Source organism: Delphinus delphis, chromosome 12 (assembly GCF_949987515.2).
Source record: "Delphinus delphis chromosome 12, mDelDel1.2, whole genome shotgun sequence".
NCBI classification, from domain to species: domain Eukaryota; kingdom Metazoa; phylum Chordata; class Mammalia; order Artiodactyla; family Delphinidae; genus Delphinus; species Delphinus delphis.
Window position 1 is genome coordinate 9,830,751 of NC_082694.2, and position 19,626 is coordinate 9,850,376.

General features: G+C 39.6%; 1 protein-coding gene across 2 annotated transcripts in view; it reads left to right on the forward strand.

Annotated features, from left to right (window-relative positions):
• The window catches only part of TMEM131 (transmembrane protein 131), a 192,292-nt gene that overhangs the window by 9,373 nt on the left and 163,293 nt on the right, over positions 1 to 19,626 (forward strand). The window lies entirely within an intron of this gene.

A 19,626-nucleotide genomic window follows, 5' to 3' on the forward strand; every position in this document is an offset into this window, starting at 1 on the left:
ATTACATCTTGCAATCCATGAACATGGGATGTCTTTCCACTTATGTGTGTCCTAGTTTATTTCAGCAGTGTCTTGTAGCTTTCAGCATACAAGTCTTTCACCTCCTTGGTTATTAGATTTATTCCTAGATGTTTTATTCTTTTTTGATGCTATTGTAAATCACACCTGCATTGTATGACTAAGGGTTGTGAACTAGTTTTTGATAAAAGAAACATGGTCTGCTTTTGAAACAAAAAATTCTGCAAGCTTAAGGTAGTTCCTTAGATTATTTGCCTATAAAATGAAATGTATTTTAAGCCTCTTAAGTTCTAACAATTTGTGACTATTTTCTTAATCAGTTTTGATTATAAAATGATGTGACAGTCTAACTTTGGTTCTTAAGAACTACCTTTTTTCCTATGTAGTTACAGTATACATTTGAATCAAAACATATACTAATAAAAACCTATCTCAGCAGTAAATTTGAGATATAGCCTAAGCCAAGTCTATTGGTACAAAGTAATTAGGGTTTGCATTCATGGTGTGGCACAGGCCCTACTTAGATTTTATTTGGAGGGGAATAAGTAAATTGGAAGCAGAAGATTTTCCTAGGAAATTGTTTCTGGTACAAAGATGCTTTCTAAGACTTAACTGTACTTATAAAGAGCTTTGAAATAAGGTTCAAATTTGTCATTCTAAAGTTTTACTTGGTGTCTAAGCAGTGTCTAAGAGAGGGCGGTGTGCTTTTCTAACCAGATCACTTTTAAAAAGTGCTTCCATGAATTTGTGACATGGGCTCGTGTGAAGTATTGCTTCTTGATTTGAAAATGGATAATGGAGTAGTGGTTAGCACTATCAAGAGGTAATGTCTCTTTTCGGGGCTAGTTCAGCAGTAGTTGTTTCACAGGTAAGGGAGTTATTTCATATTTAGAAGTTTACCTCACTGTACTGGGGGCTTCTCTTGGGTTATGGCTGGACTCGAAAATAGGTTACTGAGAATAGTGTTGACAAGAGAGGAAAGTAAGAAGGGAGCAGGCTGGCAATTAGATCTAATTTTATTGGAATCCTAGAGATTCTTGTAAATAGAAAATAATTTCTGAATATTGTCAGTTTCTTCCCAGCTGCATCTGGGTTTATTTATACTTGTATAGGATCTTGAGCTTCTGCAAGTTAAGGACTAGGTCATATTCTTCCTGGACCTAGCATTTTAAGGAGTTCAACACATTGAGTTCTGTCTTGGTAGGAGAAGCAGTAAACCATAAAGATGGTCATAAAGTTGAACCAGAATGAAGAAAAAGTATTTGTGAAATGATAATATTTATACAAGTTTGATATTGTACCATTTCAGGAATGTATTATGTAAGCAGTTATTGCCTATAGTTGCTAATGCCTAGAATTACTTGATGATGATTGCTAATGTTTATCAAGTTCTTTCTTTGTGTCAAGCACTGTGCTGATTGCTTTGCATGCCTTATCTCTTTTAATCCTCACATTAATGTTGTGCGGGGCCACAGTCCTTCTTCCTTCTTCTCCTAAATCTCTTTGTTCTTGGCTACAATTCCTCTGTGGCTGTCAGTACTGCTGGGGGTTGCTTGTTTGTGAGAGTATAATAAAGGATTTTAATTTCCAATAAAATGAGACAGTGTAGTATATAATAGTTTTTCTTGTGCATACAACTTAGAGGTCAGTTTGAGAAAACTTCTTAATTTCACACAAAAAAATTTATGTTGGTTGCAAAAATGAAACATTATAAAATATGGATGAGTAAATTGAGAAAAATTTCTGTAATCTATCAGGTAGAAAGAACCAACATCAGTCATCATCTCTCTTTCTTCTCCCCCATTTTTCTCCCCTCTACTCCCCATTTAAAAAACAGATGTTGCCAACATTGCCTTTGAAGAAAACTGTCAATTCATATATTTCAACAATACTGTGTGAGGGTGCCCGCTTTCCCACATTGGCTGTTGTCCTTCTTTTAAGTCCTTGCCCACTTGGCAATAAAAGACATTCCTTTGTTTAATTGATTTTTAAAAATTGGTAGTGTTTCTTAGGCATGGTTTCATACCAGGTTGAGTGATGCACTTAGGTGTAAGATGTATCTCAGGTTCAGAGAGAGGAGGGTTAGAGCTCCAGCTGGGGTACTAAGATCACATAACCTTGAGAAATTCTGGGTGACGCAAGGCAGTGTTCTATTTATGGACCTAAGTCAAAGTGTGCATCAACAAGGAAGGAATTCTGGGGAGCACCATTCCACTGTGCATGGCAAGGAGATGGGGTAGGAAGAACAAACCACACTTACCCCGTGAGTTATCTAAATTAATGAGAGCGAAGTCCACAAGAGGTAGGAAGTTGAGAAGTAGAAATAGTGGTTCAGAGTGTGGGTCTGGGCTCTGGCCATCTCCTGCTTTCTGGCGATGTGACTGTAGGTAAGTAGCATTAACCACTGTCTGTCTCAGGTTCACTATCCATAGAGTAGGGGTAATAATAGCACCTCTCTCATGGAGTTATTGCAGAGAGTTACCAAGGTCGTGGGTGTTGAGCCCTTAGCACAGTGCCTGGCACATTAAAAAAAAAATTGCTGGTAAGACTGAACTCTTCTACACATTTGCTGGCTGTTTGTATTTCTTTTGTGTTGTTTGGTCACATCTTTGTCAATCTTTCTGTTGGTGTTTGAATTTTTCTTTTTGACTTAAATGAACAATTAACGATTTCATATTTTTCCAAGTTTCCATTTGCATTTTTATTTTTTACTTTTCTATTTATTATTATTATTTAAAAATGTATTGGCCAAATCTGTCACTGTTTTCTTTATAATAGAATTTTTATAACTGTAGTCATGAGAGAGAGTATTCTGTTTTCTTGTAATGTCTTTGCTTTTGGTAATAGAGAAATACTGGCCTCAGAAATAGTTGAGAGGTATTTTTTCCTTTTTAGTTTTTTGAAAGAGTCAGCATGGAATTGGTGTTATTTTCCCCATAATATGTGGCTACCAATCAAAGAATTACAATTGAAACCATCTGGGCCGGGAATTTTTTTTGTGGCTTTTTTTTTAGTTATAATCTCAGCTTTTAAGATACAGGGCTGTTTAGGTTATCTGTCTTTTTCTGAGTGAGCTTTGGTAATTAAAATCTTTCAAAGAATTTGTCTACTTCATTTAAGTCATTAGATTTATTGAAAAAGTTGTACATAGTGTTCTCCTATTTCTTGAATATGTGTAGAATCTGTAGTAGTGACACTTCTCTCATTCCTGATATTTATAACTTGTGTCTTTTCTAATTTTTCTTGATCTGGCTAAAGGTTTATTAATTTTAATATTCTTCTGGAAAACAGATTTCAGGGTTTTTTTGCTCCCTATTAATCTCTCTGTCTCTCTATTTCTGCTAAGATTTTTATTATCTCCTTTCTTCTGCTTACTTCATTACTTCAATTTTTTTTTTTTTGTGGTACGCAGGCCTCTCACTGTTGTGGCCTCTCCTGTTGCAGAGCACAGGCTCCGGACTTGCAGGCTCAGCGGCCGTGGCTCACGGGCCCAGCCGCTCCGCGGCATGTGGGATCTTCCCGGACTGGGGCATGAACCCGCGTCCCCTGCATCGGCAGGCGAACTCTCAACCACTGCGCCACCAGGGAAGCCCTCCTTTAACATTTCTTGAAGTGTGTATCTGCTAATAATGATTTCTTTCATCTTTTATATGTCTGAAAATGTCTTTATTTTGCTTTTATTTTCAAAAGATATTTTTGCTATGTATAGAATTATAGGTTGATATGTTTATTTCATATGTGAAGTGTCTACCTTCACTTTCTTCTTCCTTTCATTGTTTCCCACGAGAAATTTGATGTCATCTTTATCTTTGTTCCTCTGTATGTAATATATCTCTTTTGATAAATTTAAGATTTCATTTTTGTCACTTTTTTGAGCAATTTGATTTGATGTCTCTTGGTATAGTTTTTTTTCATGTTTCATGTTTGTTGAATTTCTTGATCTATGGATTTATAGTTTTCATTAAGTTTGGGAAATTTTCAGCTATTATTTCTTTGACTCTTTTTCCTGTCCTCCTCTCCTCAAACCCAATTTGGGTACTCCAGGTATTCATGTATTAGGCAGCTTGAAGTTGTTCCCACAGCTCACTGTACTACTTAGTTTTTGCCTTTTTCATTGTGTTTCATTTTGGTTGTTATTGCTATGCCTTGATTCAAGTTCATCAGTCTTTTCTTTTGCAATGTCTAATCTGCCATTAATCCCATCCAGTGTATTTTTCATCTCATACATTGTATCAGTAGTTTTCATCTCTAAAAGTGTGATTTCAGTCTTTTTTATCTCTATTTCTCTGCTTATTAACTTAGCATATGGAACACATTTATGATACTTTTTAAATTGCTCTGTCGGCTGACTCTAACCTCTGTGCCGGTTCTAGGTAGGTTTCAGTTGATTATTCTCCTGGTAGTTGATGTTTTCTTACCTCTTTGTGTGCTTGGTCTTTAATTGGATGCCAGACATTTCAGATTTTACTTTGTTGGGTGCTGTTGTTTTGGCTTCGGAAAAATACTCTTGAGCTTTGTTCTCAGATGCAGTTAAGTTAATTGGAAACAGTTTGATCTTCTTTGCGTCTTGCTTTTAAGATTTGTTAGGCGGGTCAGGAGCAGGGCTCAGGCTCGGATCAGTTATTTTCCACAGCTGAGGCAAGACCTCCCTGAGTCCTCTATCCAAAAGCCTGGTGGGAACAGGCACTGTAACTGGTTCTGTGAGTGCCCAGCACTGTTCCCTCTAATCCTTTTGGGTAGTTATTTCCCACTTTAGGTACTGATCAGTACTTTGCTGAGTACGGTGACCCTCTGTAGTTCTCTGTGCGGCTCTCTCCTTTATGATATTCCATCCTATGAACTCTCACTGCCTTGATTTCCTTGGACTCTCAGCTCTGTCTTATCAAGTCAGAGAGTCCACCAGACTCTATCACAGCTTCCCCTCCCTGTGGCTTAGTAACTCAAGGCAGTGAGCCGATTATAGGGTTTGCCTTGTTTGTTTCCCATCTCTTAGAGATTGTTTTCTTCATTGACTGATATTTAGGGTCTGAAAACTAGCATTTCATGTATTTTGTCTGAGTCTTTGGTTGTTTCAGGTGGGAGGGTATGGTCCCTGTTACTCCTTCATGCCCAGAGGTAGAAGTCTAGACATCTGTATCAGTTATTATTCTCCAGTATAGCCAACGTTGTTATTTTTAGGTGTTATTCCCAAACCTGTTGCTACAGAAAACGTTTTGGTGATTTCAGATCAGATAGCGTATTAGTATCCTATTGCTGCTGTAAGAAATAACCACAAGCTTGGTGGCTTAAAAGAACACTAATTAATTATCCTACAGTTCTGGAGATCAGAAGTCTGAAATGGATACCACAGGCTAAAATTAGGGTGTTGGTAGGGCCATGTCCTTTATGGAGGCTCAAGGGGAGAAACTGTTTGCTTGACTTTTCAAGCTTCTTGAGAGGCTGCCACATGCCTTGGCTTCAGCCAAGTCCTTCTTATGCTGCCATCTCTCTGGTCCTCCCTTTTCTGCTTCCCTCTTACACTTTTACAGATATTGGGCCCACCCAGATAATCCGGAATAACCTTATTATCTTAAAGTCAACTGATTGCAATCTTAATTCCATCTGCAACCATTTAATTCGCTTTTGCTTTGTGACCTAACGTATTCACAGGTTCCTGAGATTAGGACATTGACGTCTGGTGGGTGGGGGAACATCATTCTGCCTGCCAGAGATAGATGGCTTTCACCATCCTTCTCATCTGCTGCACACGTTTTTCTTTCTTTTTATGGTGAAGAAAAATGATCTACTAAGGATTTTCTTCTTAACCTACACACATTAAAAAAAATTATTAGAAACAGTGAAACTCTGTAAACCTACATTTTAAAAAAATGTGTTGTCTACCATACATAATATTTAGAGGTAGTTTATTTTAATTTCAGATACAATTCATATATTAATTTTTGTGGTTTACTGGCTCAACTTGTGAATTGAGAACTTTTCAGCTCGTCGTATCTGGCAATCGGTAAAAACTTCTGAAGTGTGTGAAGTATTGCCACAAATGTAATTTTAGGCAGGTGTCAACCTACCTTATATTTCAATATTTTTTTCTCTTAAAATCGTATAATAGTATCTCTGTCCCCACCTCCTACCCCCACACACTCTTATCACAGTTCACTTCTTGTGTTGTTGCTTTTTATCATTATAACAGCCTCAACTGGCTGAACATCTGTTCTTCCACCTGGCTGGGTTCTACCTAGGGTCTCGTGCCTGGTAAATAGACAAGGTGAAGGCTTTGCAGATGGATGACTTTTCTTCACAAATTAGTTTATCATTTACTAGCTGTGTCCTGGGGACAAATTATTTAATTGTGGACTTTTCTCATCTATAAAATTGGAGCACACATGCTTAATAGAGTTGTTAGGCACTTTACGTAGGTACTCAAATGTTAGTTTTTGATATCTTTACAGAGAAGACTTCCTACCTTCTTAAATTTTTTCTTCTTTTTCTAGGCTGTTTCCTCTGGCCTGCGTCTCTTATTTTCATCTTCCCACCACTGCCCCCCAGGTAAAGAAACTGTGCCTGGAGCTTTTGTCTCTTGGATCAGTTCTTAATTCCCTCTTGCCCCTTACTGAGCAAGGAAAGCCCAAGGACAAGGGAAGCTCAAGGACACACCCCAGAGAGGTAGCCATTTCTTTAAGGTGTTGTGTTTTATTTGAATGATATATGCAAATTTTGCATTCCATTCCATGCTGAAAACAATTTTTCCTAAGTGAATATTCCTGGAAGATATTTTGTGTTTCCTACTTCTTGTTCACAGCTGTCCATTCCTGGAAGTATTTTTTTTTTTTTTTTTTGCGGTACGCGGGCCTCTCACTGCTGTGGCCGCTCCCATTGCGGAGCACAGGCTCCGGACGCGCAGGCTCAGCGGCCATGGCTCACGGGCCCAGCCGCTCCGCGGCATGTGGGATCTTCCCGGACCGGGGCACAAACCCGTGTCCCCTGCATCGGCAGGAGGACTCTCAACCACTGCGCCACCAGGGAAGTCCTGTTTGCAGCGGTGGACTAACCTGGACCCTCCCGCGTTCCTGCACAACTTAGCATTGGACAAGTTATGAAAGGCGCTGAGTAAAATTTAGAGAAGTGGACGATTCTCCAACCCTTACGGTAACACCACGCAGTCCACTGTTGCACGACAGACTGCTTTGGAAGTGAAGGCACGTGATGGCCACCAGCTACTTGTGGGAGAAATGGTTTGGCTTTCAGTTTCATGGGTCTATTCCTGTAGATTCTTACTACATCAGTTTCTTTTTTTCCTTTTTTTTTTTAAAATTTGAGCAGGTTGTATACAGTGATATATGAGTAATTTTCACCAGATGGGTATGTAGATATGTTTCTGAATCATTGCAGAATGAGTACTCCAAGACTTTGGAATATCTATGCAGAAAGATACATTCAGAAATATCAGAGAAGGCCTGAAAGTGTCATTCATTAGATTTTGAAAAGGAGATGTTTTCAAAAATGCAAGCTAGGCATTTGGGTGTCTGCAGACAGAGTTAGGGGAAGAAAGAAGTAACAGGCTAGTGGAGGGAGGTCTGTGGAAAGAGTTGGATGGATGGCAGAAAGACCTAAACAAGGTGAGCTCGGCCTGGGGCCTGGAAGAAACTAGTAATAAAGCAACATTGTCTGTCTAACCTCCCCACCACGCCACCTCCAGGGGGCTGGTCTTAAGATGTACAGGGTGATTTCTCTTCAGAGCCTTTGTACAATTGCAAATAAAAGTCTTAATTTATACATACTCAGTGGTCATAACACATCAACAGATTACACTTGATTGAGTTAAGTCAGCTAATTCACCAACATAAGTGTTGTCATTTCCTTTTTGTTCTGGTGGGAAGGCTGTGCCTTCGAAACTGGCTTGGGAGGTGAGCTGGGGAAGGGTTCCCTCCCCCTGATGACAGCTCTCTGTCTTCACCACACAAAGGCGAGTGGAAGCCATTGGGAGTCACTCTTGCTTTGTGCAGGCTTCCCCTACAAGCACACGCCAGCACTGCTTGGCAGACTTTCTGATTTATGTTTTGGTCTGAACGTCTCCTTTCTGGGGTGGAACTCGTTCTCAGAGGCCTGGTTGCAGGGAGATGGGAGAGCCCACTGTTATCTGCATTGTGCACGAACACAGCACGTGCTCAGTACATCTTGACTCAGTTGGAAATTGAATCACACACAAGGCTGGTTCATGACCATCTCTGTGTTCACCTCAGAACTTCATGTTGATTTCTTAAAATGTTAATACTTAAAACGTTAAAACACCACGTTGGTTTCTTTTCTTTTTTAAACATTGCCCCTTACCTAGAAGTCATATCTCAGTTCTTATTTGGCCACCAGACTAGGCTGAACACTGGCAGATTAATTCATTAATTTTGATGCAGTGGGTGCCATGTCCTAGGCTGGCTCTAAAAAGATAAAGACGCAGTTCTGCCCTGCAGGAGCCTCCAGCGTGGTGAGGTGAGCAGGACTGCAGACAGATACTCACGTTACAGGTCACAAGTGCTTATCAGGATAGGCCAGTTACTTCGGGCAGGGCTCTCCAAGTGCACACGTGAGGTGGGGGGACAGAGGACCTCAGCTGGGAGCTGGGAGAAAAGACGTTCACCGTGATCCAGCTTACACGTCTCTTACCGGGACCGTTTCTTCCTTATAAGCAAAATGCTGGGCTTTGAATAAAGCTTTTGGGGTCCATAAATAAACACATTTTGAACGGACCTTGTGCTTAGAATAAGTAACTCATATTGGGGTCTGAGGCTTGACACGGTAGCTTTGTTACAAGGTGTCTCAAAGAGGGAGTTTTCTATTTCTTTTTCCTCCTCCCTTCCTCCCAACTTAAAAAAAGAAAAACCGTAAAAAATGATATAAGACATCCCAACAGGATGTTTCATGTGGGAAGACAGCATGGTTTGATAAAAAGAAAAGCAGTGACGCTCTAGTACTCACTAGCCCTGTGACTTTGGTCAGGTCACTTACCCTGTTTTCTCTTAGATTAAATGGGAATAAAGGCGCTTTATGGAGAGGTTGAGGAGATTAAACGTTTGGTTTGAGGGTGCTTGATAAATCTGTCTGCCGTCACCTTCCCTCCTCCAGTGTCGACCCTCTTGAGAAATTCCCCGTTGTAAGCTTTGGATTAGCGAGTATACAATCTTTAATGATAGGTAATTTGTTCATTACCTATTAAAATTCCTTATTTCCGTGTGGTCTTTATACTTTGATTTTTTTGTTCCCTTTTCCTTTCTGCCAGTTCGTTTGTACCAAGGAAAAGTAAATAGGTGGAACCTTTTCAAGCCTTCCTTCCTGTTGTCACACGTGTGAACACATTTCCACACGGTCCCATTTTCAGCTATACTTCCCGTTCCCTGTCAGCGTGCATCTTTCTCGCAACCAGTGATCAGCGAGCCTGCCGCTGGGCTCTGAGAATATGTTTAGGAGTAAGACATAATCATTCACTTCCAAGAATTTCTTGTTAGAGAGACAGGCTTAAACAAATAATTATAGTGTATCAAGGTTGTGTTTGCAAGCGGAGGGACTTGGGTGGACTGTATAAAAAAAGCCTGTGTTAAAAAAAAAAAAAAAAAAAGCCTGTGTTGTTCAGCCGTATATAGTGGAGAGAACATTACCAGTAAGGCTGTTTGGTCTGGTGGACGTAACCCAGGCTTACAGCGAGTCAGAACACCGCTCTGTAGTTCCATTCAGCTCATCTTGCTACCTGTCTAACAAGTGTGCCCCTTAGTTGTTTCAAGTGGTGAGCAGGTGTGGCTCAGTTCAAACCAGTGAACACTCCTGGGAGAAGTCTGGTCACAGCCAGCTCCTGTCTTCCTGGTACGTGATCAGTCTTGTCATCTTGCCTGGGGAGCCTGGCTGCCTGTCTCGTGTAGAGACTAGACATACAGTTGCCTTGGGAGTACCACCGTGACTGTGCCCTTGAGAGGGTTTTCCAGCCCTCATGCTTCGGCTTCCTCATCCGCTTTAATGGAGGTGGTTGGAGTACCTCCCTTCTAGGGTTGGTGCAAGGACGGCATTGGGTCATCTTGGCAGGCAGTAAGTGCTAGATGAGTGCTGGCTCTTGTTTATGTCACACATTCATATTATGGACCAATCTGTATGACTTGTGTAATCCCAAGAGAGCCAGATTGCAATTATGTTCAGTTGGACCAGACTGACTCCTTGGTCTGAAGATATTCCATGTATTCAGCTCAGCAAACATTTATTGAGGGCCAAGAAGTGTGTCAGACGCTGGCTTGGTCATTGAGGCCTCGGAGATGCATAAGAGGTGATTCCTATCCTCAGGTAGCTTATACTTTTCCTTTGTAGCGTACTCTTTGCCAAAGTGCTTTTAATATCAGGACACTCAAAGAATTAGATTTTAAAAGTGGAAGAAATGAGAAAATTAGAAAAGTGTTTTGTCTTTCAAAGGAAAATATCAAGTAGTTTAAGTAAAATTGTCCCTTCCAGACCTCATTAACCACCCCAGAAGGACTTCATCTGAGTTGGATGCCAGACACTATGCGGGTTTAACATCTGCTGAATTAATGTTGCATTGAGCAGAGAACCAGTCAGCTTCCTCTGAGGTTTACATGTTCAGTATATGTGTCAGCTAGTAATCAGATAGTTTGACCTACTAGATACCCATGATAGAATTTTCTTTTATGACAAGGGAAGAAAAATATACGCCTGTCAACTTAATGATGACAGGTTAAATTAAAAGTTAAAGTTGATAATCTTGCTTGTAAAGTTTTTCTTTAGTTTCTAGTTTCACTTAAATTTTTTTTCTTTAGGTTCTGCTCTCTCGCCCTTTACAGAATTTTCCTTACATTACTATCTTTCTCTGCCCAATTAGACTTTTAGATCTAGTTGAAAGAGCCACACCAGGAAACTTGGCTAATGCCACCTTTTCTACCTTTATGTGAATTTCAGAATTATATTTAAATCATTTCTCCCTGAGCAGACTAAAGAAGGATAGAAGCGAGCTTTCAAAGGTAGCCAAGTTACAATCTAAATTCATTGGAGAGTTTCTTCAGATTTCCAGAAGCAGTAATTTTCATTACACTAGAGACTATTTAAACAGTCTGTGCTGTTTGTGAGATAAGATGAGTTGGTGCCCAGTCATAGGGCTTGTCACACCATTCAGATTCATTCTAACTGGTTTCCACTAGGTGCTTAGCTGAATGGCCCTGCAAATGGCCCTGATAGTTGGTGCTTAGTAAATGGTGGCTATTATGTGCCAGATACTGTACACAGTAGTGCCTGTTTAAATAGGAAATGTAAACGCATATTTTATAGATGAGGAAACTGGGGTTTCAAGACCATGAGTCAGTGTTTTCCCAAGCTTTCCTGATAGTAGTTAATAGTATACATTTAATTTTACCATTTTATAATGCCTCCCTATTTTATTTATTTATTTATTTTTTGCGGTACGTGGGCCCCTCACTGCTGTGGCCTCTCCCGTTGCGGAGCACAGGCTCCGGACGCGCAGGCTCAGTGGCCAAGGCTCATGGGCCCAGCCGCCCAGCGGCATGTGCGATCCTGGCCAGACCGGGGCAGAAACCTGCGTCCCCTGCATTGGCAGGCGGACTCTCAACCACTGCGCCACCAGGGAAGCCCCCTCCCTATTTTAGAGATTAATATCTTCCTTACCAGGATTTGCTGGGATTAAATAAGAAGAATGCATGCAGATTGTCTAGCTCAGTGCTCAGTATGTACAAGGCATTCAGTAGATGTTGTTAGACATTTTACTCTGGTTATTATTATTTTTCTTTTTTAAGATGTTGGGGGTAGGAGTTTATTTATTTTTGCTGTGTTGGGTCTTTGTTTCTGTGCGAGGGCTTTCTTTAGTTGTGGCAAGCAGGGGCCACTCTTCATCGCGGTGCGCGGGCCTCTCTCTATCGCGGCCTCTCTTGTTGCGGAGCAGAGGCTCCAGATGCGCAGGCTCAGTAGTTGTGGCTCACGGGCCTAGTTGCTCCGCGGCACGTGGGATCCACCCAGACCAGGGCTCAAACCCGTGTCCCCTGCATTAGCAGGCAGATTCTCAATCACTGAGCCACCAGGGAAGCCCCTACTCTGGTTATTTTTATCTTGCAGTGTTTTTCTGTCTGGAAGTGAAGTTGTATAAGGAAGAACAATCTGATTGCAAAAGGATTGATTAGTCAAGGACATTATTTCTTAAGTATGTATTTAACAAGCTCCATTCTTAGTTACATGTGACTTTTGCTTTCCTCGGCAACATTTATTTGACTGTTTTAAGGAAATGTTGGTAAATATTGACTTCTTCTGTAACTGTATTCCCCTGTGTTTTATATGCAGTGGAACTGAATTTATTCTAAAGGGGGAGGTATGTGACTTGCATACCAATTTCAGTAATAGGAAGTGACATGAACAAAATTGCAAGGAAATAGAGAGTCAAAGATCAGTTGTGAAAAAAACCCAGTGTAAAAACAGAGTGCCGTAACAATTCTCCCAATTTCCTAAATTTAACAGCAGTACTTTTGAACTTGTAGATGGTAGTCTCCTTTATTTTCTTTTGTCTGAGGACAGAGGAGTTCTGACTGAGAAAGAAAAGGAGACCTTTGACTGCAGTTACATGTGGTAATGGGTGTGTAGGGATTGCTACCATCCTCTTGGCTGAACGGTCAGGAATGTGAGCGCTTGGTTTGTCAGTTTTCTCGGAAGTAGTTGGAGTATTGTAGAACATTACTACCCTGTGTCACTTGTGTGTAAGTCTGTGGGTCAGAAAACTGGATTGACGAAAGTGTTTATATTTGAAAAGATAACTTATTCTTTTAAATATTGATTCCATATCCAAATATCATGCACTTTTTTTTGGTCTTTTTTTCACCTTAATTTTTTTATTCCTGGATGTAAGATTCTTTTTTTTTAAATTAAGTTTAATTTTTTTATACAGCAGGTTCTTATTAGTTATCCCTTTTATACATATTAGTGTATATATGTCAGTCCCAATCTCCCAATTCATCCCACCACCATCCCCCCTGCCACCTCTTTCCCCGCCTTGGTGTCCATACATTTGTTCTCTACATCTGTGTTTCTATTTCTGCCCTGCAAACAGGTTCATCTGTACCATTTTTCAGGTTCCACATATATGAGTTAATATACGATATTTGTTTTTCTCTTTCTGACTTACTTCACTCTGTACAACAGTCTGTAGATCCATCCATGTCTCTACAAATGAACCAATTTCTTTCCTTTTTATGGCTGAGTAATATTCCATTGCATCTTCTTTATCCATTTGTCTGTCGATTGGCATTTAGGTTGCTTCCATGACCTGGCTATTGTAAATAGTGCTGCAGTGAAGCATTGGGGGGCATGAGTCTTTTTGAATTATGGTTTTCTCTGGGTATACACGCAGTAGTGGGATTGCTAGTAATTATATTTTTAGTTTTTTAAGGAACCTCCATACTGTTCTCCATAGTGGCTGTATCACTTAACATTCCCACCAACAGTGCAAGAGGGTTCACTTTTCTCCACACCCTCTCCAGCATTTGTTGTTTGTAGATTTTCTGATGATGCCCATTCTGACTGGTGTGAGGTGATAGCTCATTGTAGTTTTCATTTGCATTTCTCTAATAATTAGAGAGCAGCTTTTTGTAGCTGAGCAGCTTTTCCTGTGCTTCTTGGCCATCTGTGTATCTTCTTTGGAGAAATGTCTATTTAGGTCTTCTGCCCATGTTTTGATTGGGTTGTTTGTTTTTTTAGTATTGAGCTGCATGAGCTCTTTATATATTTTGGAGATTAATCCTTTGTCCATTGATTCATTTGCAGATATTTTCTCCCATTCTGAGGATTGTCTTTTCATCTTGTTTGTAGTTTCCTCTGCTTTAATATCTTGTACTTTTAATAGAAATTTACCACTGTACATTTGCTTAGAAGAAAAGCTTTGTAATACATCATGTAGTACAAACAGTTTTTGAAGTGAAAATCATATTGTTCTAGCAATCTTGAAACTTTTTAAAGCTGACTGCTTCCTAGGACCTTAAAAAAAAAAAAAGCCATTGAGAAGCCTCACAACTCCTTTTCTCTCCCCTTAACACAGAGGAGATTAAGACAAGACAGATACTAGGTGAAGCTGCATGCCCTAGGGGTATTTATTAAGAGCATATATAGCTGTAGTAATATGTACCTAAAACAGCCCTGTAAGGTGAGTGAACTTTATTGAACTTGTGCCAGCTTTCCTTTTTTTATGTTTAACGAGCTGTACTGAAGTATAATTTGCATACAATAAAGTTCACCAGTTATAAAAGTGTACACTTAATTAGTTTCACAGACATACACAGTCATAATATAGGACATTTTCATCATCTCAGAAAGTTCCCTTGTGCCTCTTTTCAGTCAGTGCCATCTTCATATCCTGGCTCCAGGCAACCACAGATCTGCTTTCTGTCACTACAGTTCTGTCTTTTCTAGACTTCAAAATAACTGGACTCGTACTGTGTGCAGTCTTTTGTGATTGACTTGTTTCCGTTTGCATGATGCCTTTGAGATTCATTCATGTGGCCTCTACGGCAGTTTGTTTCTCTTTATCGCTGAGTAGTGATCCATTACATGGGTATAGTACCATTTATTCACCTGTTGGACATTTCAAGTTTTGGTTTATTGTAATTAAAGCTTTTGTGAACGTTCAAGTAAAAGTCTTTTTTATGAACAAATATTTTCACTTCTTGTAAGTAAAAACCTAGGAGTGGGATTGATGAGTATGTGGTACGATTATGTTTACCTTTATAAGAAACTGCCACACCATCACCCGCCAAACGTGAGTTTCAGTTGTTCTTGCTGTACATCCTTGCCTACTTGGTGTTCTCTGCCATTTTAGTGGATGTGTGGTGGTATTTCATTATGGTTTTAATTTTCTTTTGCCTAATGGCTAATGATATGGGACACCTTTTCCTGTGGTTCTAGGCTATTTATGTATCTCTTTTGTAATGTTTCTAGTCAAATCTTTTTGAGTTGTTTGTCTTATTAACTTTTGCAAGTTCTTTAATATTCTGTGTGTGTGTGTGTGTGTGTGTGTGTGTGTGTATAGAGAGAGAATAAAAGTGGCAAGGATGGACATCCTTGCCTTATTCTCTATTTTAGGGGGAAAGCATTTAGTCTTTCACCATTAAGTATGATAATAGTTGTAGGTTTTTCACAGATGTTCATAGTCAGGTTGAAGATGTTCCTTTCTATTCTTAGTTCACTCAGTTTTCATCATGAATTGGTGAACTTTGCCAAATGCTTTTTCCTTATGTGTTGAGATGGTTATACAGTTTTTCCTTTTCTTTCTTTTTTTTTCTTATTATGTTAGTACAGTGTAATACATTTTTTTAAAATGTTAAACCAACCTTGCATTCTTGGTATTAACCTTGTTTGGTCATTATATGTTATTCATTTTTTTATATATTGCTGGACTCAATTTAGTAAAACATTGTTAGGGGATATGGATTTTAGTTTTCTTACAGTATTTTTTGTCTGTTTCTGGTGCCAGGATAATGTTGGCCTCATAAAATTAATTGGGAGGTATTTTCTTCTATATGTTGAAATATTTGTATAGAATTGGTCTTAAATCTTTCATGCTGTTTTGGGAAACCATCCAGAGCTCAGACAGGAAAACTACAAGGCGATCCTGCTGAAACATTTTACTGTGACATAGAGCAAAGAACTACTCAAGGACTAATGGGAACATATCAGAAGGACACAAGAGCTGACTTGAAGGGACACTAATTGGCCAAATTTGGAACATTTTGAGCATCGAAAAAAGAATAATAACAGTATTCAATTATTGGGGGAAAAATCCATGAACCCATAGTGATACTCAAAAATGAAAAGGGTGGAAGGAATTGAAAATGGCATTACCAAAGAATGCCATGTAGTAAAGTTATAAGGAATGGTTGAATTAGCAAAGCATCATTTTACAACCGCCAGTGTAATAATTGATTCAGGCAAGAATCATCAGTGGATGCTAAAATCACTGGTGACATGTTGTTGGGTACATGCACACTATCTCAGTGTTCTCCCTATGGATTACTTATTAATTACCAAGGGAGAAAGACATCTTTATTACGGGAAGAGCTGGTGGGTTCTACATTAACTAAGTGATCCAATTTAGCATCACCAGTAATGTCAGACAGACTGGCATATCTGCCTGATGATGGGATATACAATGTCATCTATGCATTATTCTTGCCAAAAACGTTTTATATGAATCTAATTATAAGGAAACAGTAAAGCAAATCAAGATTGTGGGACATTCTGTAAGACTATTCTTTATTCTTCAGAAATATGTCATGAAAGACAAAAAACTTTGAGGAGACTTCTAATTTAAAGGAGACTAAAGAAACATTACAGCCAATTGTAATGCATGATCCTTGACTGGATTCTGGACTGCAAAAAGATAGGACACTTTTGGGTGGACAATTGAGGAAACATAAATGCGGACTACATATTTTAAAATATTATGTATCAATATCAAACTACTTGTGTGTGATAATAGAATTGTGATTACGTTGAAGAATGTCCTTATTCTTTTTTTTTTTTTTTTGCGGTACGCGGGCGTCTCACTGTTGTGGCCTCTCCTGTTGCGGAGCACAGGCTCCGGACGTGCAGGCTCAGCGGCCATGGCTCACGGGCCCAGCCGCTCCGCGGCATGTGGGATCTTCCCGGACCGGGGCACGAACCCGTGTCCCCTGCATCGGCAGGCGGACTCTCAACCACTGCACCACCAGGGAAGCCCTGTCCTTATTCTTAGAGGATACATACTGAAGTATTTACTGGGAAATGTTGTGATATCTGTAGCCTACTTTTAAATGGTTTTGAGGGGAAAAAAGTCAATGTATACAGAGATGGAGAGGAGGAGGGAGAATGTGCTAAAACAAATCTGACAAAATATTATTCTTTCAGTTTTTCTGGAGGTTAAAGTTTTCTACAGTAAAAGAAAAAAATATGGCAAAACATGTTTTCCTGTTTGAGAATGAAGGCCTCAGCCTTCACCAGGAGCCTAGAGCAGTTGGCTCTGCAGCCCACCTGCACATTGACCTTGAGTCTTAGCTCATTGTAGACAGACCCTCCAGTATCAGCTCCTCCTGTTAGACCTCTCCCTTCTCCTAACCTCCCTTTGTGTCTCTTTACCTACATGTTTCTTCAAGGCTAGCCCTTCCACTCTTCTCTTGACCCTCTGAGGCAGCCACTTTACGGCCTGGCTTCTGCTCTGCCACTGAGAAACCTGTCTCAGGACTTAGCAGTGGCTTCCAGTTGGCCAAATCTGGTGGCTTGAAGTCTGCCTTCTCTTTCCCCCATGCTCTCTATGTGACAGCCTTTGACACTGTTGAATCCTCCTCTCTCGGGGCTTCCACGATACATGCTGTGCTCTTCTGTTCCTCTTCTCAGACACTGTTACTGTCAGTAGTGCCTCTGCTGCCTGAGGGACGTTCTGCTGTATATTAAACTGTAGGCTTCAGTTCATTTCTTCCTTGGTGGCTTTTTACATCTTACAGCCTCAGTTTTCATATCATTGTGGGTGTCTCTGGTTGTGAACTCTTTCCGCAAGTTCAAATACTGTTTTCAGACTGCTTGCAACAGCATTTTCATGTGCATATTCCATTGTTATCTCAAGTCCTTTATGTCTGAAGTTGGAACTGAGCCTTTTCCTTTCTTCATACTCTGCTCAAAGCTGGTCATCACCTGGCTCATTTGAACAGACTTTTCAGTCACCATCCTGCAAAGCATCTGTGTGTTACTATAAAATGCAAAATCCCAGAGAATGTGCTTCTTTAGAAGTAGGCCCAGAACCTCCATTTTACTGAGTATTGAGATGACTTGGTGCAGAGATCCAAAGATGCCACGTTGAGAATTGGTGTTTCAGTCATTAGTTTAAAGGTTAGTTATTGTACTAGTTCACTGTGGAAGAAGCCGGTCTTATTGAGAGATTCCCTCTAAGTATGGAAGATTGTTGAGAGGCAGCCTAGACTTGAACTTTGCACACAGGAAGACCTGAGCTCTCATCTTGACCTTGCCATTTACTTGCTGTGTGACCTTAGGCAATTACTAGACAAATGGGAAGAACCGCACACAACTTCTAGGGCTTCGCACGGGGGTATGGCTCAGCCTCGGCTTCCCTTTCCAGGCTCTTCTCTGATTCCTTCCAATGTTCCCTAAATTCCAGGCCTATGAAAATGACTGCTATTTTCTGAGAGTACCATAATTTCTTACACCTCCAGTGCCTTTGCCCTGTGGTGCTCTCCGGTAGGAAGGCCCTACCTTAACCTCCTTGCTCACCTGTCTGACTCTCACTTGTTCTTCACATGAAACCGCTATTTGGAGACATCTGCAAACCCTTGTGGCTGAATTTGGTGCCCCTAGTTCTTGGTTTACTTGTGTCCCCTCTTAGTCTAAGAGCTCCTTGAGGACAGGGCAGTATCTGGCCCTATCCCTAGCACGGTGCCTGTGTGTAGTAGCTTCCTTTTAAAAGTTCTCTCTCTCTTTTTTTAATAAATTGTCAGAGTGTACCTACTGTGGCATTAGCTAATTGTATTTTGGAGACCCAGTTTTGAAATTTTCTTCCTCATTTGTTTGTCAACATACTTGGTGGCCTTGTGAACAAGGAGGAAACTTTCCAGTACATTTTCAAAGCAGAAAATGTATGTTCTTCTGGAATACAAGTTTTAACAACTTCAACACATTTTTCCCCTAATTTTGAAGGTTAACTTGTTTCTTTTTTTTAAGTTTAGGTCTGTAATTGACTCATCCCACAATGAGATCATAAAGTAACCTTGCCCCTCCCCATCCTCTGAGTTAGTCTTCTGTTTATAGCCAGTAGTTAACACCAAAAATGGTATCCCTAGAGCTATGAAGCAAACCAGGGCAGAGTAGAAGTAAATTAAGATTTGTGCTTGGTTTCTAGAGAGGAAAAGATATGTATAATGACATTTTTATATTCATGTAATCAAAAGTAAAACATATATGAATAAATATAAAAATAAGAAATAAAAAATCATAGTAACGCTAAAATTTATATTTAAGTAAAACATTTAATACTTGGGTACAATAGGATTTTTTTTTTTTTTTGGTTTGGAACCTGCCAAATTGGTGTCTTTTAATTTTTACTCCTTGTAAAAAGTTTCACATTTACTTACATATCCAATTTCATGTTAAAATTAATGCTGTTGGCCAATTTTTTAAACTTAAAATTTGAATCAGAGGTGGGAAATAAGCTATTAAAGACAAATAGTGAATAAAATTATTGAACCATACATTTACAAAAGGCATGTTTAATAGTAAAAAAGAAATCTAGTTTTTACTACTTACTGAAGAAAGGAGAGAAATATTCTTTAACTCTTTACTTCTAATTATAATTCTCAATTTGACATCACTTATCTGTTTTCATCCCCAATTACTTCTGTACCCGAAAAAATTTTCCAGCTTTTAAGCGTTTTTTTTTTGTTTACCACTTATGGAGTACAACTTAACTGTTACTTATGAGTTCCTTGAACGAAACTTGCAATTTTAAATTGCACCCGTAAATTGTTTGATCAAGGTATAGGAGATCAGTACCACATGAGTTAAAACAAAGAATGGAATTTAAAAAGTGTCATCTAT